We start from the raw sequence: 24,140 nt of genomic DNA, 5'->3' as shown, positions 1-24,140 counted from the left end.
CGGCCGGATCTATAAAAATTTCTCTGATCCTAGCCAGAAGGCCGGGAATCAAGAGGTGAGTGCCACAAGGTGAAGAGATTATGGTGCCCGTGCTTCAACTTCTTTTTTTTCTAAAGCCGAGGAACATGCTCTCGATTCACCCAAAGTGCAAGAAAAAGTGCAAACGTGTTACACTAAAAAAACGTGCACAAAGGATGCGGTCTATCACAAGCCCTTCTCCGATAGGAGAGAGGCCCCCCAACACACCTTACCCTTCGCCTCCGGACCAAAAGGTACCTGCGAGGTTCCAGGTTCGATGTCCCTTTTCGCCGAAGCTACTAGGGGAACACAAATGCTCCCGGCATCCCCCTTGGCGTTGGCCAAGGTATCTGCCCGCAGAGCCGATAACGGTAGGTATCCTGCCAAAGCAGGAGTACCCGGGGTGTTTGCAGGGAGGGACACCCAGAAGGGCTACCGCATCCTGACAAATCCTGTGAACACACAACACGCAAAAAGTGACACAGTGAGACAAAAAAGAAATAAATAAGTGAATGTGTGCAGATATACTGCCCGGACATATAAAAATTTCTCTGATCCCAGCCAGAAGGCCGGGAATCAAGAGGTGAGTGCCACAAGGTGAAGAGATTATGGTACCCGTGCTTCAACTTTTTTTTTTTTTTTTTTTTTTTAAAGCCGAGGAACGTGCTTTCGATTCACCCAAAGTGCAAGAAAAAGTGCAAACGTGTTACACTAAAAAAAACGTGCACAAAGGATGCGGTCTATCGCAAGCCCTTCTCCGATAGGAGAGAGGCCCCCCAACAAACCTTACCCTTCACCTCCGGACCAAAAGGTACCTGCGAGGTTCCAGGTTCGATGTCCCTTTTCGCCGAAGCTACTAGGGGACCACAAATGCTCCCGGCATCCCCCTTGGCGTTAGCCAAGGTATCTGCCCGCAGAGCCGATTACGGTAGGTACCCTGCCAAAGCAGGAGTACCCGGGGTGTTTGCAGGGAGGTGCGGAACCTAATGGCCACACACACCTCCCCTAGACCGCCAGGAGGGACACCCAGAAGGGCTACCGCATCCTGACAAATCCTGTGAACACACAACACGCAAAAGGTGACACAGTGAGACAAAAAAGAAATAAATAAGTGAATGTGTACAGATATACTGCCCGGACATCCGGCCGGATCTATAAAAATTTCTCTGATCCTAGCCAGAAGGCCGGGAATCAAGAGGTGAGTGCCACAAGGTGAAGAGATCATGGTACCCGTGCTTCAACTCAGTGAGCCAATACTCCCAGTGAGTTTCGGCACCTCGGGGTCACCACTCCCCGAGGCACAAAAGTACCTCGGCTTTAGACCCTCTCAGCCTCATGGCGAGACCCGGAGGGAACAGGTCACATCGGGGCAGCTGTCGAACTTATTCCTCAGAACCAGCCCCGGAGAGCCCCGATACACCTGCATCCTCCATGCAGCACCCATTCCCACCAGCCCCATACCGGCGTAGTTTGCCACCGGCATGAAAACTGATAAGAACAGATACTACACTTGATCTTGGCCAAAAGGCGATCAAGTGTAGTATCTGTTCTTATCAGTTTTCATGCTGGTGGGGATGGGTGCTGCATGGAGGATGCAGGTTTTATAGATCCGGCCGGTACAGGACCAACAGGAGGTGAGTTAAAGTTTATTTTGTTTATTTTTTGCAGCTCGGGCATAGGGATACAGCATAAGGATACCGCACAGTATAGGGTGTCAGCGCCGGTGGCCCGCAACAAACAGGAGGAAGAGGAGGGCAGCGCTTGCGGGTGACATGTAAGTATTTACCCAGATGGGGACAGTGCAGCGCTGGGCTGATAATTAATTGGGGGGGCAGAACAGCGCTCTCGGGACACATATGATTAGTTCCCCATTATGGGGACAGCGCAGCCCTGGGCTGATAATTCATTCATTCCTGAGGGGGAGGGGCCAAACCGGTATTGCGGTATGGGTTAAAATTTATATCGTGCAGCACCAAAATTTTGGTATTCGGTATGAACCGGTATACCGTCCAGCCCTAGTATATGTCTCCATACAATACCTCCCATTATATTATTTATTTGCACCTCCAATAGTCCATACACATATGGAATTAGGTAGATATACATTCACCCCTGTGTAAGGTTACTATTCATATGGGTATATTATGCAGCAATAAAAACACATTACGCTTTTATTCTCAGTTGCAGCACATCTCTCTGTGCAATATAACCATTGTTCCACAAACATTCAAGACAGTATAACAAACAGAGAAAGGACAAGAGAACATCATGGAACTTCAAAGAGAGATTCCCACACAATTCCATTTTTCTATAATTATTACAAAATATAAACCAACCACTCAGCTTGTGATCTCTCTCTCCACCCTCTCTATGATAGAGAAGGAGAACGGTCATCAACAGCAGCCAGTCTCTGCAGTGTAGCAGAACTGAAAGCTCACTTCGCGCTCAAGAGAGATCACTACAGCTCCTCCTCATGGTTGGTGAGCTTGGACACTTTCTGTGACATTTCCACAATTACGACCTATAGAAATGATCCCTGAAAGTATAGTCCTAACCTTCTGTTGCTCTACAGACACTCCGGGTGATAGGACCCTGCGTCTAACATTAGGGAGACGCCCACACAATGTTACAAATATGGAACCCTGAACACAACCTAACAAATAAGGAACCCTGAACACAGTGATATATTAGAAATAGTTAGAGCTACGACTATGAGAAAAATAGAATCTTTTAGGACATGTATAAAAGTTGAAAGAACTAATACCCAGAAGAAAACTGCTTTTACTTAGCATGTGAGTTCAAGCAATCAGCAGGAACCTAGTTTAGCTCTGTCACTCCGACTACTAACTTTTTTTTTCGATAGAAAGTAACTTTATTAGCAATCAACCGTCATGAATATAAAATTTACTGCAATGCAACACAGGTTAGAACTCAGCACACGATAAACTAACACAATTACTGTTCATATAGCGACACTACCATAGTAAATCTTTATGACACTCTCTTAAAAAAAATATAAACACATTCCGCTTTTATTCTCAGTTGCAGCACATCTCTCTGTGCAATATAACTATTGTTCCACAAACATTCAAGACAGTATAACAAACAGAGAAAGGAAAAGATATCATAGGACTTCAAGGAGATTCCCAAACTCTCCCAATTTTCTATCTTTATTACCAAATATAAACCAACCACTCAGCTTGTGATCTCTCTCTCCACCCTCTCTATGATAGAGAAGGAGAACGGTCATCAACAGCAGTCAGTACCTGCAATGAAGCAGAACTGAAAGCTCACTTCGTGCTCAAGAGAGATCACTACAGCTCCTCCTCATGGTTGGTGAGCTTGGACACTTTCTGTGACATTTCCACAATTACGACCTATAGAAATGATCCCTGAAAGTATAGTCCTAACCTTCTGTTGCTCTACAGACACTCCGGGTGATAGGACCCTGCGTCTAACATTAGGGAGACGCCCACACAATGTTACAAATAAGGAACCCTGAACACAACCTAACAAATAAGGAACCCTGAACATCATAGTTAGAGCTATGACTACAAGAAAAATACAAGCTGTTATATCTGTATAAAAGTCGAAAAAGCTAATACCCAGAATACAACTGCTGCTTTCACTTCTGAATTTGCATGTGAGTTCAAACAACCAGTGGGAACCGTGTTTAGCTCTGCTGCTCCGCCTACTCACTTGCACGTGTGAGTGTGATCTGATCACTAACAGGCATAAGCTGCACCCTCCCCCTCTTGCATTTCCTGTTTACTGACTCTACCTGCACAGCAAACACAAGCATGACGTAGAAAGTGACAAGTCAAGGGTTTATTGAAAGAGCTTTATTGTCCGTTCAGTCATTACAAGTCATACAATAAATTACAATCACACAAAGCATGACAGTACAATACACAGCAAAGGTTCCCTAAGCTATACATCGCACATCATGCTACTCTAACACTCCGCTCAATCCTGTAATAGAAAAGCACAAGAGATCGAATAACAAAACAATACAATCTGTGATCGGGGTATGGGCATGGGCTGTGGGCGTGAGGGGTATGGGCGACTATGTGGGGGTGATTGAAAGAGCTTTATTGTCCGTTCAGTCATTACAAGTCATACAATAAATTACAATCACACAAAGCATGACAGTACAATACACAGCAAAGGTTCCCTAAGCTATACATCGCACATCATGCTACTCTAACACTCCGCGACTATGTGGGGGTGAGGAGGGGGGCGGATCACAGGGCCAAACTGCTGGGCTGTATCTTCAAGGAGACATGGGAGAAGGAGAGGGGTCTTCACTCCTCTTCTTCCTCATCGACTGCCGGGCTGTCTAAGATGGAATAGTCTCTAAGCAGGCTCTTGATGAACTTGCAGCAGTCCCGGACGGACATGTTCTCCCTGTTGATCACGAGACGGTTCCTGGCAAGCCACACTGCATCAGGCAACGATCAATAGCTCTGAAATTCTTTTCTAGAAGCATGGCTCCAGATACATTTACATTTATATGTCAGCTGAATTCTGCACATTCCCTAACTCACTGTCCATACAGTTGTTTAGCCTGTGAGCGTTATTAGAATGTTGTAGTGCAGTGTAATGCAATGTATGTAATGTAATGTATTTATTACAGGATAAGTTGTACTTTTCAAGGATATTCTACATTTTGCCATACTTTATTATTTGTTTCATAAGATATATAGTTACAATGAAAATAAAAAATTGTACTAAACTGGTTAACGACCAAGGATACACGTCCTTGTGCCGTTAACCAGGTATGGCGCGGGCTCCCGACTCAAGCCCGCGTCATACCGGTCGGCCCCCAGCTGATTCTTGTAGCTGAGGGCCAGCATTAATAGCTGACATGTGGCGAGCCGCAAATGGCTATTAACCCTTTAGATCGCCGCAGTCAAAGCTGACAGCGGCGTCTAAAGGTACCCTAACATCTTAAGGACGCAGGGCGTACCTGTACACCCTGCACCCGTTCCGGTATTTAAAACGGTGTCACGGCGTGACCCAGCATCATACCGGGTTGGTCCCAGCGGTTTATGATTGCCGGGACCCTGGGCTAATAGCGTGCGACACAGATCGTTGTGCCGCGTGTGCTATTAACCCTTCAGACGCGGCGATCAACTTTGAACGAAAGTAAAGGCTAAACGAAAGTAAAGGCTTCCCTGCAGTTCAGTCGGGCTGATCGGGACTATCGCGATAAAATCGCGATGTCCCGATCCACTAGGATGCGAGCGGAGGTCCCCTTACCTTGCTCCGTCGCCTCCGATCGGCGTTTGATTGCTCCAAGACTGAGCATCAGGTTTGAGCAATCAACCCCCTATAATGCTGAGTCCATAATAGTGTATTTTTGGTCACTTTTTATATCATGAAAAAAATTTATAAAAAGCAATCAAAAAGTTCAATCAATACAAAAATGGTACAGATAAAAACTTCAGAATACGGCACAAAAAAATGCGCTCTCATACTGGCCCGTACGTGGAAAACTAAAAAAGTTATAGTGGTTAGAAGATGAGAATTTTTAACGTATAAATTTTCCTGCATGTAGTTGATTTTTTTCAGAAGTACTACAAAATCAAACCTATATAAGTATGGTATCATTTTAACCGTATGGCCCAACAGAATAAAGATAAGGTGTAATTTTTACCAAAATATGCACTGTGTAGAAACGGAAGCCACAAAAATTACAAAATGAAAATTTTCTTCAATTTTGTCGCACAATAAATTTTTTTTTCCGTTCCGCCGTGGATTTTTGGGTAAAATGACTAATGTCACTGCAAAGTAGAATTGGTGGCGCAAAAAATAAGCCATCATATTGAATTTTATGTGCAAAATTGAAAGGGTTATGATTTTTAGAAGGTGATGAGGAAAAAATGAAAATACAAAAACTGAAAAACGCTGAGTCCTTAAGGGGTTAAACGGCTCCCTGGTGGTCCAGTGGGGTGTATCGCTAATCCCCCCGCCCTCATCGCATGCAGCGCGATCGCGGGGGGCAATACACTTCTGAGGTAGCCAGAGGGCTTACCTCTCCTTCCATGTCTGCTGCTGCGCTGTGAATGATAAAGCCTGGCAGGACCAGGCTTTATCAATTGAGCACAGAGCACACAGATCAATGTGGTTCTATGGAACCACATTGATCTGTATGAGGAATCAAATGATTCCTCCTAAAAGTCCCCGAAGGGGACTAAAAGTGTAAATTAAAAAAAAAAAAAAGTAGGGATGTCCCGATACCATTTTTTTAAGACCGAGTACGAGTACCGATACTTTAATTCTAGTACTCGCAGATACCAAGTACGAGTACTTATATTTTAAAGGGAATATGACACCAGGGTGACCAGGTTTCTGGCACTGCTTACCGTATGATATGTGGGTTCCTTGTTGTGTACAATGGAGGAGGTTGCTGTAGTATGAGCCAAGATTTCTCTCCTCTCCATTGGACAGAACAGGGAATTTGCATTGGCGGTGAGACCGATGACCACATGGTGAGCAGCGGTAGAAACCGGGTCATCTGCACTATCCACCTATAAATCCAAGTTAGTGCAGGTGACTCTGCTGTAAGATTCCGGAGTAGGATTCTATTGTAGCACTTGTAGTCCGCTGCAGGCATCCTCCATTGTATGCATTTTTATGCTGGGGATCGCCCCTAGCAACGGACTATATTAGCACCTATATTAGCCAACTTAGATGGGGCTTGCAGCTTGCCTCCCATTGTATGTGTGCTCAGCCACGCTGGAGGGTACCTGGGAGGACTCTGTGAGTCGACCTAATGCGGCCGTAATTGCCCACTGGCCCCTGTTTTGCTTGTCACGCACACGTAGGTTTAGCGCTAGGTCCCGTGCCATTTCAGAAACCTTGGCTTTGGTGTGCGGGCTCTGGTATGTCCTTCATATAAGGATTTACTGGTGAATGTCTCAATTTTAGCATCAGTGTTGAGAGATAGCCAATGTCACTGTATACAGCCACCCCAGTAGTGCACCTATATTCCTGTATTGTATTGTTCTAATTGTTACACATCCACACTGTCTATCTGGTGTAGGATTCTATTGTGGCACTTGTAGTCCGCTGCAGGCATCCTCGCAGGCATCCTCCATTGTATGCATTTTTATGCTGGGGATCGCCCCTAGCAAGGGACTACAAGGGCAGGATCTGCTCCCACAGAATAAATGCACAACCGCATTTGGGGTTGAGCACCTCCAGCCATTTGAGACCACGTTTTTTGTTGTTGTTTAAACTTTATACTTGGAGGTGTGTAAACTCCATTTGTAATGCGCCTGGAACATTTTCCAGGCAGCATGAAGGTAGCACCTGTGAGGCCATGCACCTATATTAGCCAACTTAGGTGGGGCTTGCAGCTTGCCTCCCTCCTCCCATTGTATGTGTGCTCAGCCACGCTGGAGGGTACCTGGGAGGACTCTGTGAGTCGACCTAATGCGGCCGTAATTGCCCACTGGCCCCTGTTTTGCTAATCACGCACAGGAAGGTTTAGCGTTAGGTCCCGTGCCATTAGAGAAACCTTGGCGTTGGTGTGCGGGCTCTGGTATGTCCTTCATATAAGGATATACTGGCGAATGTCTCAATTTTAACATCAGTGTTGAGGGATAGCCAATGTCACTGTATACATCCACCACAGTAGTGCACCTATATTTCTGTACTGTATTGTTCTAATTGTTATACATCCACACCATCTATCTGGTGTAGGATTCTATTGTGGCACTTGTAGTCCGCTGCAGGCATCCTCCATTGTATGCATTTTTATGCTGGGGATCGGCCCTAGCAACGGACTACAAGGGCAGGATCTGCTCCCCCAGAATAAATGCACAACCGCATTTAGGGTTGAGCACCTCCAGCAGCAGCCCCCCCCCTTTAGACTGCAGTAGCCCCCCCCCACCTTTAGACAGCAGCAGGCCGCCCCCCCTTTAGACAGCAGCAGGGCCCCCCTCTAGACAGCAGTGGGGCCCCTTCTTAGACAGCAGCAGGGCCCCCTTTTAGACAGCAGCAGGACCCGCCCTTTAAACAGCAGCAGGGCCCCCCTTTAGACAGCAGCAGGGCCCCCCCTTTAGACAGCAACAGGGGCCCCCCTTTAGACAGCAACAGGGGCCCCCCTTTAGACAGCAACAGGGCCCCCCCTTTAGACACCAGCAGGGCCCCCCCACTTAGACATTAGTAGCAGCCCCCTCCTTGCAGGCAGCTCACCTCCTCGGATCGGGTGCTGGTGCTGCGCCTCTGCTGCCCCATTCTCCCGTCCTCTGGTCCGCATTGTGTCGTCCTATGGAGGAGCATGTGACATACACGTCACTCTGCTTCCTGGGTGCAGGGGAGGAGGCGGAGTGACGTGTGTGTCACATGCTCCTCCATGGAACACTATGATGCAGACCGGAGGATGGAAGAACGGGGCAGCAGAGCGGCACCAGGTACCTGGCATGGTATCGGGGACATTAAACGAGTCCCCGATACCACGCAAATGGCTAGTACCGGGACATCCCTATAAAAAAAGTTTAACCACTTAGGGTCCAAGGGCGTAAAGGGACGCCTTTGCTCTCTGGTACTTAAGGACCAAGGGCGTACCTGGGAATTTTTGATATCAGCAGACACCCCCCCAAGTTGGCGATCGACGCAAATTTGCAGCGATTCTGGGTCATACGGGTCTCCAATGACCCGGTGACCCGGAAAATAAGGGGTCCAACACACCCACGATCCCCCTGAAGGGATAGGAGTGAGGTGGCAGGGGTGCAACCCCTCCTATCCCTGCTATTGGTCATTCAGAAGGGACGACCAATAGCAGATTGGGGGCAGGGGGGTTAACGTTCGGTTCCCCCGCTCTGCCAACACACTGTTGTCCAGGCAGAACGGGGGAATCGACGGCGACCGGCACCGAAGGTCTACTTACCCATCGGTGACGGCAGCGGGCGGCAATCGGCGACAGCAGAGGACGACGATGCGGCTCCCTGGATCCTACGGAAGCCGGTGAGTAGCCCAGCAACATCTGGAGGGCTACATTTTGGAGACCACTATATAGTGGTCACTAAACTGTAGCCCTCCAGATGTTGCAAAACTACAACTCCCAGCATGCCCACACAGCTGTTTGCTGTTTGGGCATGCTGGGATTTGCAGTTTTGCAACAGCTGGAGGGCTACAGTTTGAAGATCACTGTGCAGTGGTCTCTAAACTGTAGCCCTCCAGATGTTGCAAAGCTGCAAATCCCAGCATGCCCAAACAGCAAACAGCTGTCTCGGCATGCTAGGAATTGTAGTTGCGTTCCTCCAGCTGTTGCATAACTACATCTCCCAGCATGCCCTTTGGCGATCAGTACATGCTGGGAGTTGTAGTTTTGCAACAGCTGGAGGCACACTGGTTGGAAAATAATGAGTTAGGTAACAGAACCTAACTGAAGGTTTTCCAACGAGTGTGCCTCCAGCTGTTGCAATTTGACAATGGTATTAACGAAAATAACACATAATTATTCCAAACTTCCACTATCATGGACGGGACGATTGGCTGCAGTTAAAATGACCATGCTGCCCAAAATTTTGTTTTATCTGCGTAATCTTCCCGTCCGAATTCCCAGGTATATGATCAAAACATTACAGTGACAAATTATGCACCTAATATGGCGTAATCGCAAAGCACGGATACAGGCCAAATTATTATATCCACCAGTTGATAGAGGGGGAATGGGGTGTCCAGATCTGGTACAGTACTACCACGCTGCATTGTTAGACCAGCTGCAGCACTGGTGGCACAATGATATCAGTAAACAATGGGTGGAAATAGAAACAGAGTTGGTCCCGGAAAAGTCCTTAAAGGAAACTTTATGGGCTGAGAGACTAAGACCAAACACATACAGAGGTGGGTACCCGACAGTAGCAGGAATACATAAAATTTGGAACCTGCCAATAGTTAAAGATAAGTTATTACCATTAACTATAGAAGAAATTCCCTTGGGCATAGCCCAATCTATGATCCCAAATTCTGACTACAGGGAATGGGGCACTCAAGGGATAACTACTACGGCAGCAGATATGATGGATAAAGGAGGGAAACTTCTCACCTTTTAACAAATTCAGAGGAGATATAATCTCCCCAACATGGATTTCTATAAATTTCTTCAAATGAGACATTTTATTAATTCAATAAACTCCTTAGGGGAAAATCGAACCTCCTCAATAAAACAAGTACTTTTTGGTAAAAGATCAGCTATTAAAGGCATATCAAAAATCTATCAAGCCCAACTAGGAGAAAATGAACTACAACCACTATGTGATAAATGGGAGAGGGATTTGGGGGAATCATTTACAACCCAACAATGGTCTAAGGCAGGGGTCTCAAACTCAAATTATCCGGGGGCCACTGGAGGTAGCAGCTGGGTGAGGCTGGGCCGCATGCGCCCATTACATATAATGCCCTCATCATACGCCCCTCATCATCCACCAGCAACACACCCCCCCACCAGCAGTAGCACCCCATCATCCCCCCCATTCCCCCTACCCCGTGTGGTAATAGCATGAGCTGACGGATGATGGGGGTGCTACTTCTGGGGGTTCCCCACATTAGGTAGGCAGCAGGTTCCCCACATTAGGTAGGCAGCAGGATCCCCACATTAGGTAGTACCAGGTTCCCAACATTAGGTGGGCAGCAGGTTCCCCACATTAGGTAGGCAGCAGGTTCCCCACATTAGGTAGGCAGCAGGTTTCCCACATTAGGTAGGCAGCAGGTTCCCCACATTAGGTAGGTAGGCAGCAGGTTCCCCACATTAGGTAGGCAGCAGGTTCCCCACATTAGGTAGGTAGCAGCCGGTTCCCCACATTAGGTAGGTAGCAGCCGGTTCCCCATATTAGGTAGGCAGCAGGTTCCCCACATTAGGTAGGCAGCAGGTTCCCCACATTAGGTAGGCAGCAGGTTCCCCACATTAGGTAGGCAGCAGGTTCCCCACATTAGGTAGGCAGCAGGTTCCCCACATTAGGTAGCAGCAGGTTCCCCACATTAGGTGGGCAGCAGGTTCCCCACATTACGTAGAAGCTGGTTCCCCACATTAGGTAGAAGCAGGTTCCCCACATTAGGTAGAAGCAGGTTTCCCGCATTAGGTAGTAGCATGTTCCCCACATTAGGTAGTAGCAGGTTCCCCACATTAGGTAGTAGCAGGTTCCCCACATTAGGTAGTAGCAGGTTCCCCACATTAGGTAGTAGCAGGTTCCCCACATTAGGTAGTAGCAGGTTCCCCACATTAGGTAGCATTTTCGATTACACCCCTCACCCCGACTCACACACACAGACACCCACACATGCACACACACATAGACAGACACACACACACACATGCACACACACATAGACAGACAGACACACATGCACACACATAGACAGACAGACACACATACATGCACACACACAGACAGACAGACACACATACATGCACACACACATAGACACAAGCAGACAGACACACACATACACACACACAGACAGACAGACACCCACACATGCACACACACATAGACAGACAGACACACACACATGCACACACACATAGACAGACAGACACACACACATGCACACACACATAGACAGACACACACACATGCACACACACATAGACAGACAGACACACATGCACACACATAGACAGACAGACACACATACATGCACACACATAGACACAAGCAGACAGACACACACACATACACACACACACAGACAGACAGACACCCACACATGCACACACACATAGACAGTCACACATACAAATGCACAAACACATAGACAGACAGACAGACAGACAGACACACATGCACACACACATAGACACAAGCAGACAGACACCCAAACATGCACACACACATAGACAGACACACACACAAGCAGACAGACACCCACACATGCACACACACAGACAGACACACACATGCACACAAGCAGACAGACAGACACACACACATAGACAACCTTACCTATCCTGCACTGCGCTTCTCCTCTCCGGAGTAGTGAAGAAAACTGTGTCTTGAAGCGTTCTATGTCCCGAATAGCTGAGGAAAGTGTTGAGTCACTGTACTGAGTGCTGAGACACTGTGATTGGTTGATGGGGGGACGTGTGCAGTCTCTGCTCAGGACACAGAACTGCTTCAAGACACAGTTTTCTTCACTACATACCTAGCACGGGCCACAAACTTTCGTTCCGCAGGCCCGCGGGCCGGGAGTTTGAGACCCCTGGTCTAAGGCATTCATATCCGGGGCAAGAATCTCTAAGTGTGCAGTCCATCTCGAGAACGATAGGAAGCTATTATACAGCTGGCACTTAACCCCTATAGAATGTCAAAAATTAACTCAGGAAACTCAAACAGTTGTTGGCGCTGTAACACACAGATAGGAACGTATATGCACATGTTATGTCAAATAATAGGTTACACAATACCCTGGGGTCCGGAAATAGCACTTTTAAATTTAAAATTAGACGATTTACCATTACAAGATATAACAATAATAATTCACTGCTTAACAATTGTAAGAAATAAAATAGCAACAAACTGGAAAAAGTCTGACATTCCGGAGATAAAAAATGTAAGTAACTTGATACATCATAATTGTCTCATGGAGTGGTCGATAGCGTCATCAAACGACACACATGCTCAATTCAGGAAAGCATGGGCTAAATGGTTAAAATATAAACCTATAAGTGGCTAAACACAATAATTCCGACTATCAAGTCATCCTACCCCCCCTTCCTCCCCCCGCCCTTCTTTTTCTCTCTAATTAGGTATTTTCTCACGTATTTTTTTCTTTCTCTCTCTCTCACCCTATTATTTCTTTCCTCTTTTCTTCTCTTTTCCCTTTTTCTTTCCTATATAATCCTTTGCTTTCTTTCAATATGGAGCAATGATATATTTTATTTGTTTATTGTTTTATCTGTATATAAACTTAAAGAAAAAAAAAAAAAACAGTGACCCCCCGACATACGATAATTTCAACATGCGATGGCGCTCTCAGAGGCCATCGCATGTTGAAGGCAGCATCAACATACGATGCTTTTGTATGTCGGGGCCATCGCGTAAACGGCTATCCGGCTGCGCTGACTGCTTCAGCTGCCGACGGATAGCCGTTTACGGTGCCCAGTGTGCTCCGGTGATGGTCTCCTACCTGTCCTCGGGGCTCCGGAGGGTCCTCTTCATGATCCCATCCATCGCCGGCGTTCTCAGTCGTCGTAATCACGTCGTGCGCACACCGTCCCGTCATCCAATAGGAGCGGCGTGCGTGCGTAGTGACGTGATGACGGCGACGGAGAGCGGAGAGCAAGGATCCCAGGAAAGCAGAGATGTCCGGAGCGTCGGGGACGCGGCGACAGCGATGGAGGGCGATATTCAGGGCAGCGGTGACTGGTCCAGAGCGGCGGGGACAGGCGAGAACAGCTTCCTATACTTTACATTGCACGGATCCCTCAACATACGATGGTTTCAACAAACGATGGTTCATTTGGAATGGATTACCATTGTATGTTGAGGGACCACTGTACAACTACCAGCAAGCACGGTCTGTCAGTACATGCTGGGAGTTGTATTTTCGAAACAGCTGTAGCTTTGCACCCCCCCCCCCCCCCATGTGAATGTACAGCATACATTCACATGGGTGGGTTTACAGTGAGTTTCCTGCTTCAAGTTTGAGCTGCGGGAAACTCACCGTAACCCTCGCCAGTGTGAATGTATCCTAAAAACACTACACTACACTACCACATAATAAAGGGTAAAACACTACATATACACCCCTTCCACTGTCCCCCCCCCCCTCCCCCAATAAAAATGAAAAACGTATCATCCGGCAGTGTTTCCAAAATGGAGCCTCCAGCTGTTGCAAAACAACAACTTCCAGCATTTCCGGACAGCCACTGACTGTCCAGGCATGCTGGGAGTTTAGCAACAGCGGGAGGCACCCTGTTTGGGAAAACACTGGCATATAATACCCCTATGTCCACCCCTATGCAATCCCTAATTTAGTCCTCAAATGAGCATGGCGCTCTAACTTCAGAGCCCAGTCGTATTTCAAGGAAACAGTTTAGGGCCACATATGGGGTATTTCCGTACCCGGGAGAAATTGCACTACAAATTTTGGGGGGCATTTTCTCCTGTTACCCCTTATGAAAAGGAAAAGTTGGGGTCTACACCAGCCTGTTAGTGTAAAAAAATAAAACTATTTACACTAAAATGCTGGTGTTGGCCCATACTTTTTATTTTCACAAGAGGTAAAAGGAAAATTTCTTCTGAGTACAGAAATACCCTATATGTGGGCATAAAATGCTCTGCGGATGTACAACAAGGCTCAGGAGTGAGAGCGCACTATGTTCATTTGAGGCCTAAATTGGTGATTTGCACAGGGGTGGCTGATTTTACAGCGGTTCAGACATAAACACAAAAAAATAAATACCCACATGTGACCCCATTTTGGAAACTACACCGCTCACGGAATGTAACAAGGGGTATAGTGAGTCTTAACACCCCACAGGTGTTTGACAAATTTTCATTAAAAGTTGGATGGCAAAATGAAAAAATAAAATAAAAATGTTTTCATTTTCACAAGGGAAAATAGGAAAACAGCCCCCAAATTTGTAACCCCATTTCTTCTGAGTAAGAACATACCCCATATGTGGATGTAAAGTACTCTCCGGCGAACTACAATGCTCAGAAGAGAAGGAGCGCCATTGGGCTTTTCAAGAGAAAATGTTTCCGGAATTGAAGGCCACGTGTGTTTACAAAGCCCCCATAGTGCCAGAACAATGGACCCCCCCCCCCCATGTGACCCCATTTTGGAAACTACACCCCTCATGTAATGTAATAAGGGGTACAGTGAGCATTTACGCCCCACATGTGTCTGACAGATTTTTGGAACAGTGGTCCGTGAAAACCGCCCACTGTTCAAAAGATCTGTCAAATGCCAGTGGGGTGTAAATACTCACTGCACCCCTTATTAAATTATGTGAGGGGTGTAGTTTCCAAAATAGGGTCACATGTGGGTGGGTCCACTGTTTTGGCACAACGGGGGGCTTTGTATACGCACAAGGCCCCTGACTTCCATTCCAAACAAATTCTATCTCCAAAAGCTCAATGGCGCTCCTCCTCTTCTAAGCATTGTAGTTAGACTTTTAACAAAAAGTCGTCAAACAACTGTGAGGTGTTAAGGCTCACTGTACCCCTTGTTACTTTCCTTGAGGGGTGTAGTTTCCAAAATAGTATGCCATGTGTTTGTTTGTTTTTGCTGTTCTGGCACCATAGAGGCTTCCTAAATGCGACATGCCCCCCAAAAACCATTTCAGCAAAATTTGCTTTCCAAAAGCCAAATATGACTCCTTCTCTTCTGAGCATTGTAGTTCACCTGCAGAGCATTTTACATCCTAACATGGGGTATTTCCATACTCAGAGGAGATGGGGTTACAAATTTTGGGGGGCATTTTGTACCATTACCCTTTGTAAAAATGGTAAATTTGGGGAAAAAACTGAACTTCAGTGAAAATAATTTTTTTTTCATTTGCAGATCCGACTTTAACGAAAAGTCGTCAAACACCTGTGGGGTGTTAAGGCTCACTGTACCCCTTGTTACGTTCCTTGAGGGGTGTAGTTTCCAAAATAGTATGCCATGTGGGGGAGGGGGGTTCTGCTGTTCTAGCACCATAGGGCCTGGGTTCTCAACCCGTGGTACACGTACCCCAAGGGGTACACCATGGGTTGAGCGGGGGGTACGCGAAAGCGCTGTCAAATAATGGCCATGCATTGGCCAGTATTTGACAGCGCACATGTGCTACTGTGAGTGAGCTGCCTGGTTGCCGGGGAGACGTGTGAACTCCCCTTACGTTGCGCGGAGTTGCCGCACAACGCAGGAGGACGTCATACGTCAGTGTGGTCCCACCGAACGGGTCGCACTGCATCAAGTGGCAGCGAACAGGGTCCCGCCAGAGGCCAGGTGATATGAAAAAAGAAAGTTAACAACTGTGTGGGCCAGAGGGGGGGAAGTGTATTGGACGGGGGGGGGGGGGGGGGGGTAGTGTATTGGACGAGGTGGGGGGGAAGTGTTTTGGACGAGGTATGGGGGTAGTGTTTTGGACGAGGTGGGGGGGAAGTGTATTGGACGGAGCACAAGGCATTAAAGGGGTAGTCCAGTGGTGAAAAACGTATCCCCTATCCTAAGGATAGGGGATAAGTTTGAGATCGCGGGGGGTCCGACCGCTGGGACCCCCCGCGATCTCTCTGTACGGGGGCCAGGCTTTCCGGCCAGATAGCGGGTGTCGACCCCCGCACGAAGCGGTGGCCGACACGCCCCCTCAATACATCTCAATGGCAGAGCCGGAGATTGCCGAAGGCAGCGCTCCGGCTCTGCCAGAGTTGTATTGAGGGGGCGTGTCGGCCTCCGCTTCGTGCGGAGATCGTCACGCCCCCTTCCCGCGGGCTGTCGGGGCTCCGTACAGGAGATCGCAGGGGGCCCCAGCGGTCGGACCCCCCGCGATCTCAAACTTATCCCCTATGATTAGGAGAGGGGATAAGTTGTTCACCACTGAGTCACCACTGGACTACTCCTTTAAGATGGAGGGGGAGAGGGATAATGGCGGCGGGGTGGGGTGGGTGAAGTAATAAAGCACAAGGCATTGCATTTTAATGTCTTGTGCTTTATTTCTCCCTCATCCCCCTCCGCCATTATCCCTCCCTACTCCATCTTAATGCCTTGTGCTTTATTACTCCCCATCCCCCCTCCGCCATTATCCCTCTCCCCTTCCATCTTAATCCCCTTGCGCCATTTCCCCTTCCTATGATCCCCTTTTGCCATATCGGATAATAATGGCACAAGGGGATTAAAATGGAGGGGGGAATAATGACACAAGGGGAATAAGATGGAGGGAGGGATAATCAACCCCCCCTCCATATTAATCCCCTTGTACCATTATTATCCGATATGGCAAAAGGGGATCAGAGGAAGGGGGAATGATGGCGCAAGGGGATAAAGATGGAGGGGGAATAATAACACACGGGGATAAAGATGGAGGAGGAATAATAACACAAGGGGATAAAGATGGAGGAGGAATAATAACACAAGGGGATAAAGATGGAGGGGGAATAATAACACAAGGGGATAAAGATGGAGGAGGAATAATAACACAAGGGGATTAATATGGAGGGGGGTGGGTTGATTATCCCCCCCCCCTCCATCTTTATCCCCTTGTGTTATTATTCCCCCTCCATCTTTATCCCCTTGTGTTATTATTCCTCCTTCATCTTTATCTCCTTGTGTCATTATTCCTCCTCCATCTTTATCTCCTTGTGTTATTATTCCTCCTTCATCTTTATTCCCTTGTCTTATTATTCCTCCTTCTCCATGTTTATCCCCTTGTGTTTTTATTCCTCCTCCTCCATCTTTATCCCCTTGTGTTATTATTCCTCCTCCATCTTTATCCCCTTGTGTTATTATTCCCCCCTCCATATTTATCCCCTTGTGCCAATATTCCCCCTCCATCTTTATCCCCATGTGTTATTATTCCTCCTCCATCTTTATCCCCTTGTGTTATTATTCCTCCTCCATCTTTATCCCCTTGTGTTATTATTCCCCCTCCATCTTTATCCCCTTGTCCCATTATTCACCCTCCATCTTTATCCCCTTGTGTTATTATTCCTCCTCCATCTTTATCCCCTTGTGTTATTATTCCTCCTCCATCTTTATCCCCTTGTGTTATTATTCCCCCTCCATCTTTATCCCCTTGTCCCATTATTCCCCCTCCATCTTTATCCCCTTGTGTTATTATTCCTCCTCCATCTTTATCCCCTTGTGTCATTATTCCTCCTCCATCTTTGTCCCCTTGTGTTATTATTCCTCCTCCATCTTTATCCCCTTGTGTTATTATTCCTCCTCCATCCTTATCCCCTTGTGTTATTATTCCTCCTCCATCTTCATCCCCTTGTGTTATTATTCCTCCTCCATCCTTATCCCCTTGTGTTATTATTCCCCCCTCCATCTTTATCCCCCTGTGCTACTATTCCCCCCTCCATCTGATACCCTTTTGCCATATTGGATGATAATGGCACAAAGGGATTAAGATGGAGGGGGGAATAATAACACAAGGGGATAAAGATGGAGGAGGAATAATAACACAAGGGGATAAAGATGGAGGAGGAATAATAACACAAGGAGATAAAGATGGAGGAGGAATAATAACACAAGGGGATAAAGATGGAGGAGGAATAATAACAGAAGGGGATAAAGATGGAGGGGGAATAATAACACAAGGGGATAAAGATGGAGGAGGAATAATGGGACAATTGAAGAATAATAACACAAGGGGATAAAGATGGAGGAGGAATAATAACACAAGGGGATGAAGATGGAGGAGGAATAATGGCACAAAGGGATAAAGATGGAGGGGGGAATAATAACACAAGGGGATAAAGATGGAGGAGGGAATAATAACAGAAGGGGATAAAGATGGAGGAGGAATAATGGGACAATTGAAGAATAATAACACAAGGGGATAAAGATGGAGGAGGAATAATAACACAAGGGGATGAAGATGAAGGAGGAATAATGGCACAAAGGGATAAAGATGGAGGGGGGAATAATAACACAAGGGGATAAAGATGGAGGAGGGAATAATAACAGAAGGGGATAAAGATGGAGGAGGAATAATAACACAAGGAGATAAAGATGGAAGAGGAATAATAACACAAGGGGATAAAGATGGAGGAGGAATAATAACACAAGGAGATAAAGATGGAGGAGGAATAATAACACAAGGGGATAAAGATGGAGGAGGAATAATGACACAAGGGGATAAAGATGGAGGGGGAATAATAACACAAGGGGATAAAGATGGAGGAGGAATAATAACACAAGGGGATAAAGATGGAGGAGGAATAATAACACAACGGGATAAAGATGGAGGAGGAATAATAACACAAGGGGATAAAGATGGAGGGGGAATAATAACACAAGGGGATAAAGATGGAGGGGGAATAATAACACAAAGGGATAAAGATGGAGGGGGAATAATAACACAAGGGGATAAAGATGGAGGAGGAATAATAACACAAGTGGATAAAGATGGAGGGGGGATGCATTAATATAAAGGTAAGAACACGCCTTTTGTCCACGGGTACCCCTCGCGCGCAAGTTCCGTGCGAGGGGGTAGCCGCGGACATACTTTCAGCCTTTTGGGGTACAGTCGCCAAAAAGGTTGAGAACTACTGCGATAGGGGCTTCCTAAATGCGACATGCCCCCAAAAACCATTTCAGCAAAATTCACTCTCCAAAATCCCATTGTCGCTCCTTCCCTTCTGAGCCCTCTACTGCGCCTGCCGAACACTTGACATACACATATGAAGTATTTCCTTACTCAAGAGAAATTGGGTTACAAATTTTGGGGCTTTTTCTCCTATTACCCCATGTAACAATAAAAAAAACTGGGTCTACAAGAGCATGCGATTGTAATAAATGAAGATTTTGAATTTTCTCCTTCACTTTGCTGCTATTCCTGTGAAACACCTAAAGGGTTAACACACTTACTGAATGTCATTTTGAATACTTTGAGGGGTGCAGTTTTTATAATGAGGTCATTTATGGGGTTTTTCTAATATGAAGACCCTTCAAATCCACTTCAAAACTGAACTGGTCCCTGAAAAATTCCGATTTAGAAAATTTTGTGAAAAATTAGAAAATTTATGCTGAACTTTGAAGCCCTCTGATGTCTTTCAAAAGTAAAAACATGACAACTTTATGATGCCAACAAAAAGACATATTGTATATGTGAATCAATATATAATTTATATGGAATGCCTATTTTCCTTACAAGCAAAGCGTTTCAAAGTTGGAAAAATGCAACATTTTAAATTTTTTCATCAAATTTTGGAATTTTACACCAAGAAATGATGCAACTATCAACAAAAATTTACCACTACCATAAAGTAAAATATATGTCACGAAAAAACTATCTCGGAATCAGAATGAAAAGTAAAAGCATCCAACAGTTATTAATGCTTAAAGTGACAGTGGTCAGATGTGCAAAAAAAGCTCTGGTCCTTAACCCCTTAAGGACGCAGGACGTAAATGTACGTCCTGGTGCGGTGGTACTTAACGCACCAGGACGTACATTTACGTCCTGTACATAACCGCGGGCATCGGAGCGATGCCCGTGTCATGCGCGGCTGATCCCGGCTGCTGATAGCAGCCAGGGACCCGCCGGCAATGGCCGACGCCCGCGATCTCGCGGGCGTCCCCCATTAACCCCTCAGATGCCGGGATCAATACAGATCCCGGCATCTGTAGCAGCACGCGATTTCAATGAATGATCTGATCCCCCGCAGCGCTGCTGCGGGGATCCGATCATTCAGAACGCCGCACGGAGGTCCCCTCACCTGCCTCTGTCTGGCTCCCGGCATCTTCTGCTCTGGTCTGAGATCGAGCAGACCAGAGCAGAAGATAACCGATAACACTGATCTGTTCTATGTCCTATACATAGAACAGATCAGTATTAGCAATCATGGTATTGCTATGAATAGTCCCCTATGGGGACTATTCAAGTGTAAAAAAAAAAGTAAAATTAAAAATAAAAAATAAAGTGAAAAATCCCCTCCCCCAATAAAAAAGTAAAACGTCCGTTTTTTCCTATTTTATCCCCAAAAAGTGTAAAAAAATAAATTTCATAGACATATTTGGTATCGCGTAAATGTCCAAACTATTAAAATAAAATGTTAATGATCCCGTACGGTGAACGGCGTGAACATAAAAAATAAAAAAAGTCCAAAATTGCTGCTTTTTTAATACATTATATTAAAAAAAAAATGTATTAAAAGTTTTAATTATTTAATTATAAAAAATGTATTAAAAGTTTTTTATAGCAAATGTGGTATCAAAAAAAAGTACAGATCATGGCGCAAAAAATGAGCCCTCATACCGCCGCTTATACGGAAAAATGAAAAAGTTATAGGTCATCAAAATAAAGGGATTATAAACGTACTAATTTGGTTAAAAAGTTTGTGATTTTTTTTTAAGCACAACAATAATAGAAAAGTATGTAATAATGGGTATCATTTTAATCGTATTGACCCTCAGAATAAAGAACACACGTCATTTTTACCGTAAATTGTACGGCGTGAAAACGAAACCTTCCAAAATTAGCAAAATTGTGTTTTTCTTTTTAATTTCCCCACAAAAATAGTGTTTTTTGTTTGCGCCATACATTTTATGATATAATGAGTAATGTCATTACAAAGGACAACTGGTCATGCAAAAAACAAGCCCTCACACTAGTCTGGCGATGAAAATATAAAAGAGTTATGATTTTTAGAAGGCGAGGAGGAAAAAACAAAAACATAAAAATTAATTTGTCTGAGTCCTTAAGGTCAAAATGGGCTGAGTCCTTAAGGGGTTAAAGGGGTACTAACGTGGAAAACTTTTTTTTTTTTTTTTTTTTTAAATCAACTGGTGCCAGAAAGTTAAACAGATTTGTGGGCTGTATACTACAGAGGAAATGCTTTTCTTTTTGGATTTCTCTGATGTCACGACCACAGTGCTCTCTGCTGACATCTCTGTCCATTTTAGGAACTGTCCAGAGCAGCATATGTTTGCTATGGGGATTTTCTCCTGCTCTGGACAGTTCCAAAAATGGACAGCAGAGGTCTGCAGAGAGCACTGTGGTCGTGACATCAGAGATATCCAAAAAGAAAAGCCTTTCTTCTGTAGTATACAGCACTTAAAAAGTACTGGAAGGATTAAGATTTTTTAATAGAAGTAATTTACAAATCTGTTTCACTTTCTGGCACCAGTTGATTTAAAAAAAAAAAAGTTTTCCACGGGAGTACCCCTTTAACCCCTTAAGGACCCAGCCATTTTACACCTTAGGACCCGGCCATTTTTTGCACATCTGACCACTGTCACTTTAAACATTAATAACTCTGGAATGCTTTTAGTTATCATTCTAGTTCCGAGACTGTTTTTTCGTGACATATTCTACTTTAACTTAGTGGTAAAAAATTTTGGTAACTTGCATCCTTTCTTGGTGAAAAATCCCCAAATATGATGAAAAATTTGAAAATTTAGCATTTTTCTAACTTTGAAGCTCTCTGCTTGTAATGAAAATGGATATTCCAAATATTATTTTTTTTAATTCACATATACAATATGTCTACTTTATGTTTGCATCATAAAATTGACGAGTTTTTACTTTTGGAAGACACCAGAGGGCTTCAAAGTTCAGCAGCAATTTTCCAATTTTTCACAAAATTTCCAAAATCACAATTTTTCAGGGACCAGTTCAGGTTTGAAGTGGATTTGAAGGGTCTTCATCTTAGAAATACCCCACAAATGACCCCATTATAAAAACTGCACCCCCCAAAGTATTCAAAATGACATTAAGTCAGCATTTTAACCCTTTAGGTGTTTCACAGGAATAGCAGCAAAGTGAAGGAGAAAATTCACAATCTTCATTTTTTACACTCGCATGTTCTTGTAGACCCAATTTTTGAATTTTTACAAGGGGTAAAAGGAGAAAATGTATACTAATATTTGTAGCCCAATTGCTCTCGAGTAAGCACATACCTCATATGTCTATGTAAAGTGTTCGGCGGGCACAGTAGAGGGCTCAGAAGGGAAGGAGCGACAAGGGGATTTTAGAGCGTACGTTTTTCTGAAATGGTTTTGGGGGGGCATGTTGCATTTAGGAAGCCCCTATGGTGCCAGAACAGAAAAAAAAAACCACATGGCATACCATTTTGGAAACTATACCCCTTGAGGAACATAACAAGGAATAAAGTGAGCCTTAATACCCCACAGGTGTTTCACGACTTTTGCATATGTAAAAAAAAATTTAAAAAATGTCAATAAAATGTGTTTCCCCCAAATTTCACATTTTTGCAAGGGTTAATAGCAGAAAATACCCCCCAAAATGTGTAACCCCATCTCTTCTGAGTATGGAGGTACCCCATAAGTTGACCTGAAGCACACTACGGGCGAACTACAATGCTCAGAAGAGAAGGAGTCATATTTGGCTTTTTGAGAGCAAATTTTGCTCGGGGGGGGCATGTCGCATTTAGGAAGCCCCTATGGTGCCAGAACAGCAAAATAACCCCACATGGCATACCATTTTGGAAGCTAGACCCCTTGAGGAACGTAACAAGGGGTACAGTGAGCATTTACCCCCACTGGTGTCTGTCAGATCTTTGGAACAGTGGGCTGTATGAAATTAATTTTTTATTTGCACAGCCCACGGTTCCAAAGATCTGTCAGACACCAGTGGGGTGTAAATTCTCACTGCACCCCTCATTACATTCCGTGAGGGGTGTAGTTTCCGAAATGGGGTCACATGTGGGGTTTTGTTTTTTTTGCGTTTGTCAAAACCGCTGTAACAATCAGCCACCCCTGTGCAAATCACCTCAAATGTACATGGTGCACTCTCCCTTCTGGGCCTTGTTGTGCGCTTTGCGCCCACATATGGGGTATCTCCGTAGTCGGGAGAAATTGCATTACAAATTTTGGGGGGCTTTTTTCCCTTTTACCTCTTGTCAAAATGAAAAGTATAGGGCTACACCAGCATGTTAGTGTAAAAAAAATATTTTTTTACACTAACATGCTGGTGTAGACCCCAACTTCACCTTTTCATAAGGGGTGAAAGGAGAAAAAGCCCCCCAAAATTTGTAAGGCAATTTCTCCCGAGTACGGCGATACCCCATGTGTGACCCTAAACTGTTGCCTTGAAATACGACAGGGCTCCAAAGTGAGAGCGCCATGCGCATTTGAGGCCTAAATTAGGGATTGCATAGGGGTGGACATAGGGGTATTCTACGCCAGTGATTCCCAAACAGGGTGCCTCCAGCTGTTGCAAAACTCCCAGCATGCTTGGACAGTTGACGGCTGTCCGGCAATACTGGGAGTTGTTGTTTTGCAACAGCTGGAGGCTCCATTTTGAAAACAGTGGCGTACCAGACGTTTTTCATTTTTATTGGGGAGGGGAGGGGGGCTGTGTAGGGGTATGTGTATATGTTTATTTTATTTTATTTTGTGTTAGTGTAGTGTAGTGTTTTTAGGGTACAGTCACACGGGCAGGGGGGGTTACAGCGATTTTCCCGCTGCGAGTTTGAGCTGCCGCGCAAAATTTGCTGCAT

The 24,140-nt window shown here is 45.4% G+C and overlaps 1 protein-coding gene and 2 non-coding genes across 22 annotated transcripts in view; all 3 read right to left on the bottom strand.

Annotated features, from left to right (window-relative positions):
• Positions 1-24,140, bottom strand: part of TEX14 (testis expressed 14, intercellular bridge forming factor) — a 536,718-nt gene that overhangs the window by 451,828 nt on the left and 60,750 nt on the right. The window lies entirely within an intron of this gene.
• Positions 2,353-2,570, bottom strand: LOC130360046 (small nucleolar RNA U3). Its single transcript, XR_008890529.1, has one exon. It is a non-coding gene; the product is annotated as a small nucleolar RNA U3 (small nucleolar RNA).
• On the bottom strand, positions 3,209-3,426 carry LOC130360049 (small nucleolar RNA U3). The gene has a single exon (XR_008890532.1). It is a non-coding gene; the product is annotated as a small nucleolar RNA U3 (small nucleolar RNA).

Source organism: Hyla sarda, chromosome 2, assembly GCF_029499605.1.
Source record: "Hyla sarda isolate aHylSar1 chromosome 2, aHylSar1.hap1, whole genome shotgun sequence".
NCBI classification, from domain to species: domain Eukaryota; kingdom Metazoa; phylum Chordata; class Amphibia; order Anura; family Hylidae; genus Hyla; species Hyla sarda.
The sequence above is the reverse complement of the archived record's forward strand: the minus strand, read 5'-3'. Positions and strand labels throughout refer to the sequence as shown.